Source organism: Anthonomus grandis, chromosome 9, assembly GCF_022605725.1.
Source record: "Anthonomus grandis grandis chromosome 9, icAntGran1.3, whole genome shotgun sequence".
NCBI lineage: Eukaryota > Metazoa > Arthropoda > Insecta > Coleoptera > Curculionidae > Anthonomus > Anthonomus grandis.
Genome location: NC_065554.1, coordinates 4,122,164 through 4,134,982, shown reverse-complemented (window position 1 = coordinate 4,134,982; position 12,819 = coordinate 4,122,164). Strand labels below are relative to the sequence as shown.

The 12,819-nt window shown below is 30.3% G+C and overlaps 1 protein-coding gene and 1 long non-coding RNA gene across 4 annotated transcripts in view; one reads left to right on the top strand and one right to left on the bottom strand.

Moving 5' to 3' along the window:
- LOC126740745 (uncharacterized) overlaps positions 1 to 12,819 on the bottom strand; it is a 56,052-nt gene that overhangs the window by 40,762 nt on the left and 2,471 nt on the right. Inside the window, exons 1-2 of one of the 3 annotated variants that reach the window (XR_007661983.1) lie at positions 336 to 611; positions 186 to 256 (exon numbers count right to left, since the gene is read on the bottom strand). The exons of 1 other annotated variant lie outside the window; for it this stretch is intronic. The gene's annotated coding sequence lies outside the window, so the exon portion shown is untranslated. Of the gene's footprint in view, positions 1 to 185; positions 612 to 12,819 lie in introns of those variants that run through there. One more of the 3 variants, XR_007661982.1, reaches the window with a different exon arrangement.
- On the top strand, positions 9,112 to 12,424 carry LOC126740764 (uncharacterized). Its single transcript, XR_007661994.1, has 2 exons — positions 9,112 to 9,291; positions 10,016 to 12,424. It is a non-coding gene; the product is annotated as an uncharacterized LOC126740764 (long non-coding RNA).

The window sequence follows — 12,819 nt, the reverse complement described above, 5'->3', positions numbered from 1 at the left end:
TTTAAAATATGATTTAAAAGTATTTATAGTCTGTATATATTACCTGACCCCATTTTTGCATGTTACAAAGCGTTAAAAGATAGGTACCTATACAAAAGGATTAAAAGTATTTATTTAGTATTTAATCTCTTTCAAAATAAAGGCATTTAATCCGTGAAAATTAAATTCATAAATATTATAAGTACCTGCGCCTATGAACTACCACGAAATGTAGCCAAACAGAACGGAATTCCCCAGTTTATTGCTCTATACACTTCTGAAATAGAGTATAACTACTTTACTAAAACAAATTAATGTTTATTACACAAAAATCCAAAAAGCACTTCGAAATATACCTGTTAAAAGTATTTATAGAAAATAGATTATGCCGACTCAAAGCGCACGAGTTTTCAGGGCGTGTCATGCAAGGCAGGCACGCAATAACTGTTAGCATACGCCTTTATCAAAATTCTCGGGTTCGCCAAAGCACAGTATAAAGAACAAGACAGTAGGTTCACTCTCTTCTAAACAGTGCCGACTTTTTTTACGCGGTCGTAAATCATTATTTAGTTTCGACGGCAATCCTTTACGATACGGGGGGTATTTGAAACATTTTTAATAAGGAATATTTTCGTACATCGCGGCGGGCAGCGTGTAATATATGGAATTTTTTGAAATTAAAGGCACTTTGTATTATTGTTAAAATGAAATTGAAAGAATATTATTAAGTATCTCTTTTGAACAAATAACTGTAAGAAAAACACTTGGTAGATAGCTTTAAAATTAAGTATATTAGAATGTACACTGTGTCCCAATTTGGTTGTATTTGCAGGTTATCTCTGTTATTTTTAAAGATAGAGATGTGCGGTTTTCGCGAACCTGTGTCACTTTTTTGTAAAACTTTTATTGCCGCAAACAGAATTGAGATACCTTTTTTTGTTTCTGAGATACAGGGTGAAATTGAAAATTTTCACTTTTTGACGACTTGCTCTATCTCACGAACCATATAAGTTATAAAAAAAGTAAAAACTGCTATGGATAGATAATTTTAAATAAAATTCAGTGGCGTAGTCAAAAATTTTATTAAAGGCATTATTTAAGAGATATGACCCAAACTTGCATTTTTTTAAATGGAACACCCTGTATCTTTTCATACCAATAAATTGCGCTATTTTTTCCGATTAAAATGATATATAATACTTGGTATCTTGTCATGATAAATGGCCAAAATATGCAAAAAAAAACAAATCATAGCGAAAGAAACATTAGTTGGCCATGAAACAGAAAAAATTGAAGTTGGCTGTTTAAATAGGGATAGAGCGTAATTTTTAAGAATGACTAATAATTTTGAAAACAGTCACAAATATGACATGATAGCTTGTTTTATTGAGTGCCAAGAAAATAGTGACAGGGCATCCGATTTGTATTTAAACAGGTATGTGTTAGTGTCGTTACCTAATATTTGCTATTATACTTAAAACAATTTTTCTAAGATATCCTGAAAGGCGTCAACCAAACAAGTCTATTTTTCGGAGAATAAAAATGAGTTTGATTAATAATGGATCATTTACAAAGCCAAGAAATAAAAATTACCATAGGCAAAATCAGGAAAATAATGATAATTATAATAATAAATGATAAATAAATAATTGCGGTTTTAGCAAGTGTTGAGGCAAATCATTCAAATTCCTGTCGAAATATTGAAACTAATTTAGGAGTGTCAAAGAGTCAAACACAGCGAATATTAAAAAAATATAAATATAAACCATACAAAGTTAACATAGTTCAACAAATACATCCCGGGGATGCGCAAAGGCGAATAGTTTTTTGCAATTGGTTTTTAGAGCAAACTCGAATTGTTCCAAATTTTGCCAGAAAAGTTATATGGTCCGATGAAGCATATATAAGTTGCACTGGAATTTTTAACCGTCATAATAACAGGCATTGGTACACTCAGAATCCATACTTATTACGGGAACGCCAACAACAGGGCAGATTTGGATTTAGTGTATCATGCTTTATTTTGGGCACTAAAATAAAGTATGTTTTTTATGAACACACTTTAACAGCAGCCAGATATCTGGAAATATTGCAGCGGATTTTACCAGAACTTCTAGATGAGATACCGTTGGCATTGTTAAATAGCATATATTTTCAGCAAGATGGGGCGCCAGCTCATAATTCTCAAATAGTAAGGCCATTTATAATCGAGACATTCGAAGATCGATGGATTGGTACCCACGCTCCAAATAGGTGGCCAGCTAGATCACCGGATCTTTCTGTTTTGGACTTTTTTGTCTGGTCTTTCTTAAAAAACAAAATTTATTTAAATGTGGTGCATAATTTGCAAGAACTTCAGGATGCTACAGTTCAAGCCTTTGAAGCCTTGCAAGCAAGGCCGCTTATTATTTTAAATGCCTTGCGGAGAATAACAACTCTATGCCAATTATGCGTTCAGGAAAATGGCAACCATTTCGAGCAATTTAATTAGTTTTTACAAATTTTTTTATAGGACTGTAGAATTAATAAATAAAAAATAGCTTGTTAAGGTTCTTTGTTAAATTTATTCAGTTGTTACAATATTTTTTTTAATAAAATTGCTTAAAACAAGAGTTTTTATTTAAAAACCTTTTAATTATATAATATTTAAAAGTCTTAGATAACCAAATGGTTATAAAAACTTCTATCACGGTACGATTGACATCTTTAAACAGCCAACTTCAATTTTTTCTGTTTCATGGCCAACTAATGTTTCTTTCGCTATGATTTGTTTTTTTTTGCATATTTTGGCCATTTATCATGACTTAAGATAACAAGTGTTATATATCATTTTAATCGGAAAAAATAGCGCAATTTATTGGTATGAAAAAATACAGGGTGTTCCATTTAAAAAAATGCAAGTTTGGGTCATATCTCTTAAATAATGCCTTTAATAAAATTTTTGACTACGCCACTGAATTTTATTTATCTATCCATAGCAGTTTTTACTTTTTTTATAACTTATATGGTTCGTGAGATAGAGCAAGTCGTCAAAAAGTGAAAATTTTCAATTTCACCCTGTATCTCAGAAACAAAAAAAGGTATCTCAATTCTGTTTGCGGCAATAAAAGTTTTACAAAAAAGTGACAGAGGTTCGCGAAAACCGCACATCTCTATCTTTAAAAATAACAGTGATAACCTGCAAATACAACCAAATTGGGACACAGTGTATACAATTAAATCTTAGCTTTACGTTCCTTTCATGCTCTTTTCTTAACTGACCAAGAAACTACCTACCTAATATTACATACACTTAATTAATAATAACTTCGTTAATATACCCATTTTTAAATAGTTAATAAAATTTACATAATAATGTCATAACAACACTCAGCATATGGAACTCGGTAACAGTGAAATATAAAAAGGCAGTTAAATAAAAAAAACTTATTAAATGCCTAATTATTTGCTTTTTAAATAGGGGATGAAAGAACAAACCACTAAAATTCAAATAAAACGAAAATAGGTGTTTTACAACCTAGAATTCATATAAATATGCAAAATAAATATAGTTTTACATTGTCATTACAAGATTATAGTACACATCAATATTTTGAAACTTAAACCCTTAAAAACCACCCTTAATAATGAAAAAAATGCAGTTTTAAGTATGGTTAGACAGTATAAGTGGCTAAAATTTATATCTTTCAAATGATTGCAATGCAACTAATAATAAATCGGATAGCTTTCACTATTAAAAACCACCACTAATAACAGAATATTACCAAAAATTTTGCATTTTTTAGATTAAAATCACGATTTAAAAAAAATATGTACTCTAAATCGCTGATACTTTTTGAACATATTATTGGTACCTATATATAGTCCATTGTAGAAGGCTACGCTTTAATTTTTGAAATAAATACATAATTTTTTATGATACATTTTTTTAAAACTGCAATTATTTTTATTTTATTCCTAACTTTTTTAATTTTTATGCTAATGACTCAATCAAGTTTATTTTTAAAGTTTTTGATAGTACATACTTAAAAAAATGTGCTAGATATTTGTCTAAAAAACGTGATTTTTAAAAATTATTTCACGTTATTATTTTACGTCATTATATTTTGTTATCTAAAAAAAGGGTTTATGTTCACACAGTTGTATCTCAGCGCCTATAGCACCTAGATAAATCAAACAAAAGCCAATCTTTTATTTTTAAACCAACTTTTGTTTATTAGATTTTTTTGTAGGATCTCAATTTTCCGAGATATTTAAGAAATACTGAAGAAAAGCGTGTATTTTTTTCAGTGAACTCATCCAATTTTGTTTAAAAAAATTGTATATAGACTTTCCTCCATTTATATAACCTGGTATTATTTGCCATTACAGAGATTTCCATGATGTTTATTCTTATCTTGAACACAATGTTTAGTGATATTTCAGCCTGTACTAACAAAAGAATTTTGATTAGCTCTGAGATGAGACCTCGTATTGTTTTTACTATTCACTGTATTGAGTCGGATAGTCTTTCCAATAAAAAAAGGCGGCCGACACTCTAAATATAGAAGAGTTATGGTGTCATAATAAAATTATATTTAATATTTCATAGCTCGAGTTTTAAGAAACAATGAAAAAAATATTTATTTTTATCCAACAGTACTCTATTATTTGATGATAAACTAAATAATATGCATTAATCACAGCAGTAAATTATGTAATATTACTGTTTAAAATATTATGAAATCAGTCTTACCAGTGATAAAGGCTACGATTGAGGTAATAAATGATTTTTCTCGGGTGATCAATGACCTACCACTGTTCCCAAAAGAAAATGCCTCCCAGGCAAGATTTTTCTTTATTTATAAATGTTGTCCGACTCTATATTTTTTAAGAACAGATAAACGAGTGCAACAAGGTGAGCTAATCACAAAATAATATGGGTAAAATGTGGAATAACGTAGCTACTATGTACATAGTTACAAAGTAAAAGGCATAACGCAACAAAAAAATATATCTAAATTAAATAAATTAGATAAAATACGTAACGTTTTACAAATTTTTTAAAATGGTTAATTTCATATTTTGTTTCTTATTCTTTTCTTTTATTTGTTCCTTAATCTGTCTGTTAGCAAATTTTATAGTAAAATATATTCGGACCCTAATATATAAAGATACAAAATAATCACAAGGAAAATATTCGCATGGGTGTACAAACGAAATATTTTTGAACAAATCTTTGAGATTTTTTCCAATATTATTTTGGATTGCCATTTTGTTAAACTTTTCTACAAAAATATTTTCTAAATTTATAATAAAGTCTACGATTTGTAAAGGAGGCGCATTTAACCCTCCAAATTGTTTAACTTTAGAATAAGCTTTCGACTTTAAAAATACTGTTGCTTAATTCTTTAAATTATGGCGGTCAATATAATTTAAACAGACTTCACACGAATGTTGTAACAAACTTTTTTTTAATAAGTAGCCAGTAACATGAACCAACGCATTACCATCAGTACTAGATATATCTCTATAATCACTTGTAAAAACTTTTAATGGATTCACCGTTGTTGGTTCTGGGATTATTTTTTTACACTTTTCTAATAACTCAGGTGTTATTTCTAATAAAACTTCTATTATATTATCTATGCAATTTGCACCGTCAACTTGATTAAAATACTTAAGTGTAAATAATTTTTTAAATGCTCTTGAAAACTGTATTGGTGTTGGATTTCTAGAGTTACCACAACAATTTCTAATTTGCCCAAAAAAGTTTTCAATACAGTCTTGGTTTAGGTTTCTCGTAAGCAAAAATGTATACTTTTTAGATTTTAAGATTTCCCACAAGGCTTTAATGGAACTGATCGTTAATTTCCATCCATATATAAAATGCATTTGTTTATTTAAACATTTTTCAACCCATTGTTCTTCGCCCGATTTTTTAACAATTTTTATGACCTGCAAATTATCAAACATAGATTCGATTTCATCTAGAAATTTCAATTGTTTTTCAGTGCCCATAAAAGCGTCAAAATTGTTTAAATGGCAAGAATTTAATAAATCAAATAAACTATTCATTGTTTTTATAAATTTCGCGGTAACACTTGCATCTGGTGGTAAAACCTTAAAATCTATATAGGTCTCAAGGGCAGCTGCTAACGAATGACTGAAGACTTGCGCCGCATATTTTACTTTCATTTTCTGAAAGTTGCCAGGATATAGATGTTCATTAGTCAACTTATGACAAAGTCTATATTCCTTTTTTTTTGTCACATTCATAGAAAGTATCTAAATAACACTTTTTTGCTGTCCTTTCTGACAACCGGAAGTTGTAGGAAAAGAAATTATTTCTAGTAGATTTTAGAAGATGTGGTACATCAAACAAGTAAACAAGTCTTATATCATCTACAAAGAAGTAAATATTTTCTGGAGTAACTTTAAGAAGTTTAGTAACTAATTTTCTAAAATTAGATCCCTGGTCTGAAACAACTCCAACCACGTTAAAGCCTATTGCACTTAATTTTTTGACACTTTCAAATAAAATTTCTTTAATCTCCTCCGGTGCTGTGGAATTATAGAAAAAATATGCAATGGGTTGTTTCCAGTTACTGGCTATCCCACGCACCATAACTACTAACGCATTGGTTGCTATTTTTGTGCTATATGAATTATATGATTCCTGAAAACCCACTATTTTATCTCTTGATATGTCATAAAACAAATGTGATTTTAAGGTAATTTCGTCTAAACAAATGATGCAATCTTTCTCTTTTTCTTTAAATACTTTTATCCTAAGTTTAAGTAAACCAAATATAAATTCATTAAAATCTGGGTTTATCGTCCATTTTCTGGTAAAACGGTTAAGTGTGCTTTTTGAAGGTAACCTGTAAAATGTTGAAAATTGTTTGTATGCCTTGGGACCTAAGAAATAAACACTCAAAGCGAATTTCTTGAATTCATCAGTATACCTACAACCTCTTGGCGATTTTTTTAGTAAATTTAGTTGCATTTTTAATGCATTACATTTTGTATACATATTGTTCTGAATAATTCTTTTCAAAATATTTATGAATATCTTCTATAGTTATTCCTGTTTCGAGTTCCATTTGGCATTTTCGTTTTTTTGATGATGTACAAGGTGTTGCAGCTTATTTCAGTGTTTTCGTTTCTTCCTTTAATTTTCGTTTTCTTGGAGTATTGGCTGAGAGGGCCAATACGGTTTGTGTAGATTTATCTAAAATTTCCAATAAATATTATATTGACGATTCAGTTAAAAAACAGAAACACCCTGTGTTTGTACTTGTTTTTTTTAAGGAAAGTTCAAAAAACTGCAGCAAAAGGAAAATATTTGCGCCATCATTGATATAATTTTTCAATTAAACCGTCCTTTTTATACTAGGTTTTTTTTTCTTCAAGTGGCTTAAATCTAATATATTTCACCTTTTTAATGTAGATTTATAGGTTGAGTAGATATTTACTTTTAATAAGAACGGAAGAAGTAAAAATCAAATCAATAATAAGACAGAATTAACAGATTGTTACCATAAAAAAAGTTTTAAAGGAACATAAAGAATATTTATTTCCCTCTTTTTTTAAATATGTAATAACTTTTATAAATACATGCCTCAAAAATTATTTAACTTATATACATAAATTTGTTATTATAAAGTATTATACTCTATTTCAGAAGTGAATAGAGCAATAAACTGGGGAATTCCGTTCTGTTTGGCTACATTTCGTGGTAGTTCATAGGCGCAGGTACTTATAATATTTATGAATTTAATTTTCACGGATTAAATGCCTTTATTTTGAAAGAGATTAAATACTAAATAAATACTTTTAATCCTTTTGTATAGGTACCTATCTTTTAACGCTTTGTAACATGCAAAAATGGGGTCAGGTAATATATACAGACTATAAATACTTTTAAATCATATTTTAAACGTTAGTAGTCACTGCTACGCTGTAGTGTAATCACAATATTATTATCCCAATATTTAAAAAATGGAGGTATTCAGTCCAACGAAAAGATGTTCTAAAAATTCTCCACTATCGCTGAGTGAAAAAGTTATTATTTTAAATGTACATGATTGCATAAAACACGATTACCCTAGTTTTACTGTGCAAGAAATTGTTGAAAAATGTTCTGGAATGAGTGGAATTGGAAAGTCCACCATTTTCAAATTGTTGAGGGATAGAAAAGTAGCAGGTCAAGTGGAATCTCCCAAGCAAAAGCCAGGACGACCTACAAAAGTCCTTGATGAAAATGCTAAATGTATAATTCGAAGAAAAGTTCACTCTTTTTATTTTAAAAAGGAAATACCCACCCTAGACAAAATTTTAATGGAGCTTGGCCGAGATGACAGTATTCCGTTGATAAGTAGAAAACTTTTATGGAAAACTTTAAAAAATATGGATTTTGCCTGGGAAAAGCATAACCGCAAAGCACTTTTACTGGAGAGCGACGAAATTGTTTGTTGGAGACGACAATACTTGAGAAGTATCAAGCAGTACCGCAGGGAGCAAAAGAAAGTTTTTTATCTTGATGAGACGTGGATTAACGAAGGTTATATAGTCCAAAAAATGTGGCAAGACAAAAATATAACCAGTGCTCGCCAAGCTTTCATAGAAGGCCTGTCTACGGGTATTAAAGTACCTTCGGGAAAAGGAAAAAGACTTATAATCACACATATTGGAAGCGAAGAGGGATTTTTAAAAGAAGGTCTGCTAACCTTTGAGTCGACTCGCACAGGAGATTACCATGAAGACATGAACTCGAGTTGCTCGACGTTTTCGAGGACTATTCTGCCGTGCTAAGAAAGAAGAGCATAAGTCGATTTTTTTTAAATTTCTGTTTTTTGCATTTTTGGAATCTTTTGGGATTGACTGATCATATAAAAAAAAAAAATTCCCAAAAAAAATTATTTTTTTTTTAAACGATTTTTTTTAATTAAAAAAAGCACAAGTGCACTCCATTAAATATTTTTATTCAAAAACATAAAAAGAAAAGCATAAAGACCAACTTTGTTCCTAATACATAAAAAGAATGGCATAAGTAACCATGAACATGGGCACTTATGCTGTTCTTTTTATGGAATTAGCTCAAACCATTTGAACGTGTGTGCTTCTTGTGCCAGCTATAATAGCCGCATATGCTTTTCTTTATATGTATTTACAGGCCCACATAATTTGTTGAATAAGCGTTAGTCGCAAATTAATAATTGGTAAGAGACGACGGACGTTCGTGTAGGTGGCTTTAATTTGTTTTGCTCTGGTTTCTCATTTTGTTGGTGTTTTTTTGTTGTTTATGCAATTGTGATGGAACGTAAAATGGTAAGTAGTATTAATGTTTTTATTATTTTTTTTTAAGTGATTACAAATCAAATGATTGCAATTAAAAATATTTCATGCTTTTATCATAATTATGGGACTAAAAGTTGGTATTAAGACATAGGTTCTTATCATGTTTTACCGAAAAATTTTTAGTGCAGCTACTAATTTTAACTATACAGGGTGTCTCAAATTCGGGGAGGGTGTTTACATACGGGATCTCGAAAACCGCAAGAGTTACAGGGCCGATTAAATGGAGGCAAAATTGTGCGTTTTGGACTTTTGGAAGAAAATACCTAACGTTTTAAAAAGTAATAAAATCCCGAATACCTAAAATATATCCTGGATTTATAAGTATTCGAAACTAATATCCGAGATTTCCGGGAAAAACACGACATTTGACTAAATGGATTTTATTTTGTATAGACTTTATTCTAAGAGATACCTACTTGAATTTCATAACTCCTTGTTATGTAAAACATGTACTTAAAAGTCATGTCCCTATGCTGTGTCTTACAGTTGGCATTCTTGCTAAGCATGCCTTAATACTATCAACAGGAATGGTCCTTTCCATATTGACATTTTCATTTGACAATTTTCCTAAGCGCTAAGTTGTCGTGTTTTGCCGTTATCCATATAACCTGTAAGGTGATGTGTAGGGACATGACTTAAGTCTCCGATAGTACGTAAGTACCACATATTATCATTTGTGAAAATTTTGTTGCAGAATATTCCATCAACATCCAGTATGCGATCGCGAAACATTATGGCGCTGTCTTTGAAAACTTCAAGCCCAAATATTGTCCACACCAACACCACTGATGACAGTGATAACAGCTTTAATGAGTTCTTGACATCGGATGTACTGAATGTGAGTGTACAAGACATTAATTTATCTGTTTTTGAAAGATCAGACTTAAACGAAAATATCGAAAACGCCGATCCCAATATTATAAGTAATAAAGACAATGTTAGAACCCCAGAGGAAAATGTCGAGAATAATATCGATTTATCTGAAAGTGAGGTATCGTCAGAAGAAGATTACTTTGCTGTGGTTGCTGGTATGAGAAAAAGAAAAAGATATGTTCATTCCAAAGAAGAACGTAACAAGATTAGAAAAGCGAAAAAAATTCAATCTTTACGTTGTACGGCCACCTTGCAATTGCCAAAACAAGTGTAAGGAAAAAATTATAAGCGAAAGAAGATTGGAAATAAATAAAAAATTTTGGGCTTTAAATTATGAGTCAAGAAAAACATTTATATCAAATATGTGCGAAGAAAGTTTAGTTAAAATACGTAAAACAAAAAACCACAGTACCTTTAAAAGAAATAAAACCATTTATTACTTTTTAAAGACATCAAATAATGAACGAGTTAAAGTATGTAAAGAATTTTTTGCTGGTACACTTGGCTATAAAAAAAATAATGGTTCTCTATTAAAAAATATAACACCTCCAAAAGACAAAAGGGGAAAACATAATAACCAATTAAAAAAAGTAAATACAGAGAATATAAATTTACATGTAATGTCATTTTGCCCTACAATATTGCATTATCGAAGAGAGCATGCCCCCAAAAAGCTATATTTGCCTAGTGATTTGACAATAACAGGTATGCATACAAACTTTTTACAAACTTATGGTCATTCGTCCTGCAGCTATGAATCTTACCGTAAAGTAGTTGTGAATGACCTTAATATAGCATTCACAAAACTAGGGCATGAAGAAGTGAGTGTGAGAAGCTCACAAACTTCATGAAGTCTCTCATTCGGAAAATGAGACCGATGAATGTGGTGAATGTTCTAACCATAAAATCCATTTAAAAAGGGCTAATGATGCTCGACAAAAATACAGGGCCGGCGAAAAACTTAATTCATCTAATGACTTACATGTAAGTGTGGACTTACAAAAAGTTATTATGTTGCCTCGTTTGGAGGCGTTTAAAGAGGTTATATTCACTCCCCGAATAATTGCATTCAATGAAAGTTTCGTTCCTTTGGGGAAATTTAACAAAAAAAGACCGCCATTTGCTGCAATTTGGCATGAGGGAGTGACTGGAAGAAAAAAAGAAGATATCACTAGCACATACCACAATTTTTTAACCACTTATGCGAGGGACTATGAAAATATAGTGTTTTGGGCGGACAACTGCACCGCACAAAACAAAAACTATTGCTTGTTCAGCTTTTTAATTTACATTATAAACTCAAATGAAATATGTGCAAATACTATAACATTTTGTTATTTTGAACCTGGACACACGTTTATGGCAGCTGATTCCTTTCATCACCTTGTGGAAAAGCAGCTTCGAAAGCAAGGTAGAGTTTATGATTTTCAAGATTTTTGCGATGTAGTTCAAAACTGCAGTTCTGTTAAACCAATCGTAAAAGAGATGAAGAAAGACGATTTCTGTCACTGGCCATCGCTAAGCTCTACTTACCAAATTAAGTCCAAGTCGGTATCGATACGAGATTTTAAAGAAATATCAGTTAAACGTGGATCAAAAAGCTTATATTTTAAAAAAGAAATAAATGGGACAGAAGACATTTTTGAGTTTTTACCAAAAAAATTTTTAAAAGGAAATTCTCAACTAAAAAAACCAGAACCTTTGGATCAAAATAAAGGCATATCTGTTGATAGAAAAAATACTATTAATAATAAATTACTTAAATTAATGCCAGAACATAAACAAAATTTTTGGAAGGTACTGCCAGTTAACCAAAATAATCAAAATATTCCTGTTGATAATGACGAAAATGATGAATAAAAGCTGTTCCAAATAAAACCCAAATTTTAACATTTAATTAGACTCTAAGGCATTTTAATTTAAAATTAAGTTAAGCAAATATTTTAAGAGAATAAATCTTATGTTTTTAAGTAATAAATTTACTGTACTAATCTCTATATGTATTTTTCCTTATAAATTAGTAAAAAAATATACTTTTTTTATTATTTAGGCTTCTTTCAAATCATACAATGCAATTAAAATCAAATAGAGCTTAAGCCTATTTTACTATGTACGTTGTAATCTGTATGGGTTTATAATACTTACCAAGAAAAGCATATGTACCGATTAGGCGATATATGCTTTTCTTTCTAGGGATGTTGGCATAAAATAAAAATTAGATACCCTTATGCTTTTGTTTTTTCTTATTTTTGAAAGAACTTTTACATATTTAGAGATAATATTTTAAAGATATAGTTAAACACATGCAAGGAATTCAGTAGGCAAAAAAAAACCGTAGAATTTGCCATAAAACGAAAGACTTTTAATAAAATACAAAAATAAAACTTTAAATGCGTTTTTCTCAAAAGTAGCAAAATGGTACTTATGCTCTTCTTTCTTAGCACGGCAGTATTTTGGTGAAATGATAAAATTTCTTCCGGCTAATTCGGTGGTGGTTATGGATAACGCAAGCTATTATTCACGGCGAATAGAGAAGACGCCAACTTCAAGTTGGAGAAAGCAAGAAATTATCGATTGGCTGACTGCAAAAGGTATTGCGTTTGAAGCAAATTTGATAAAAAAAGA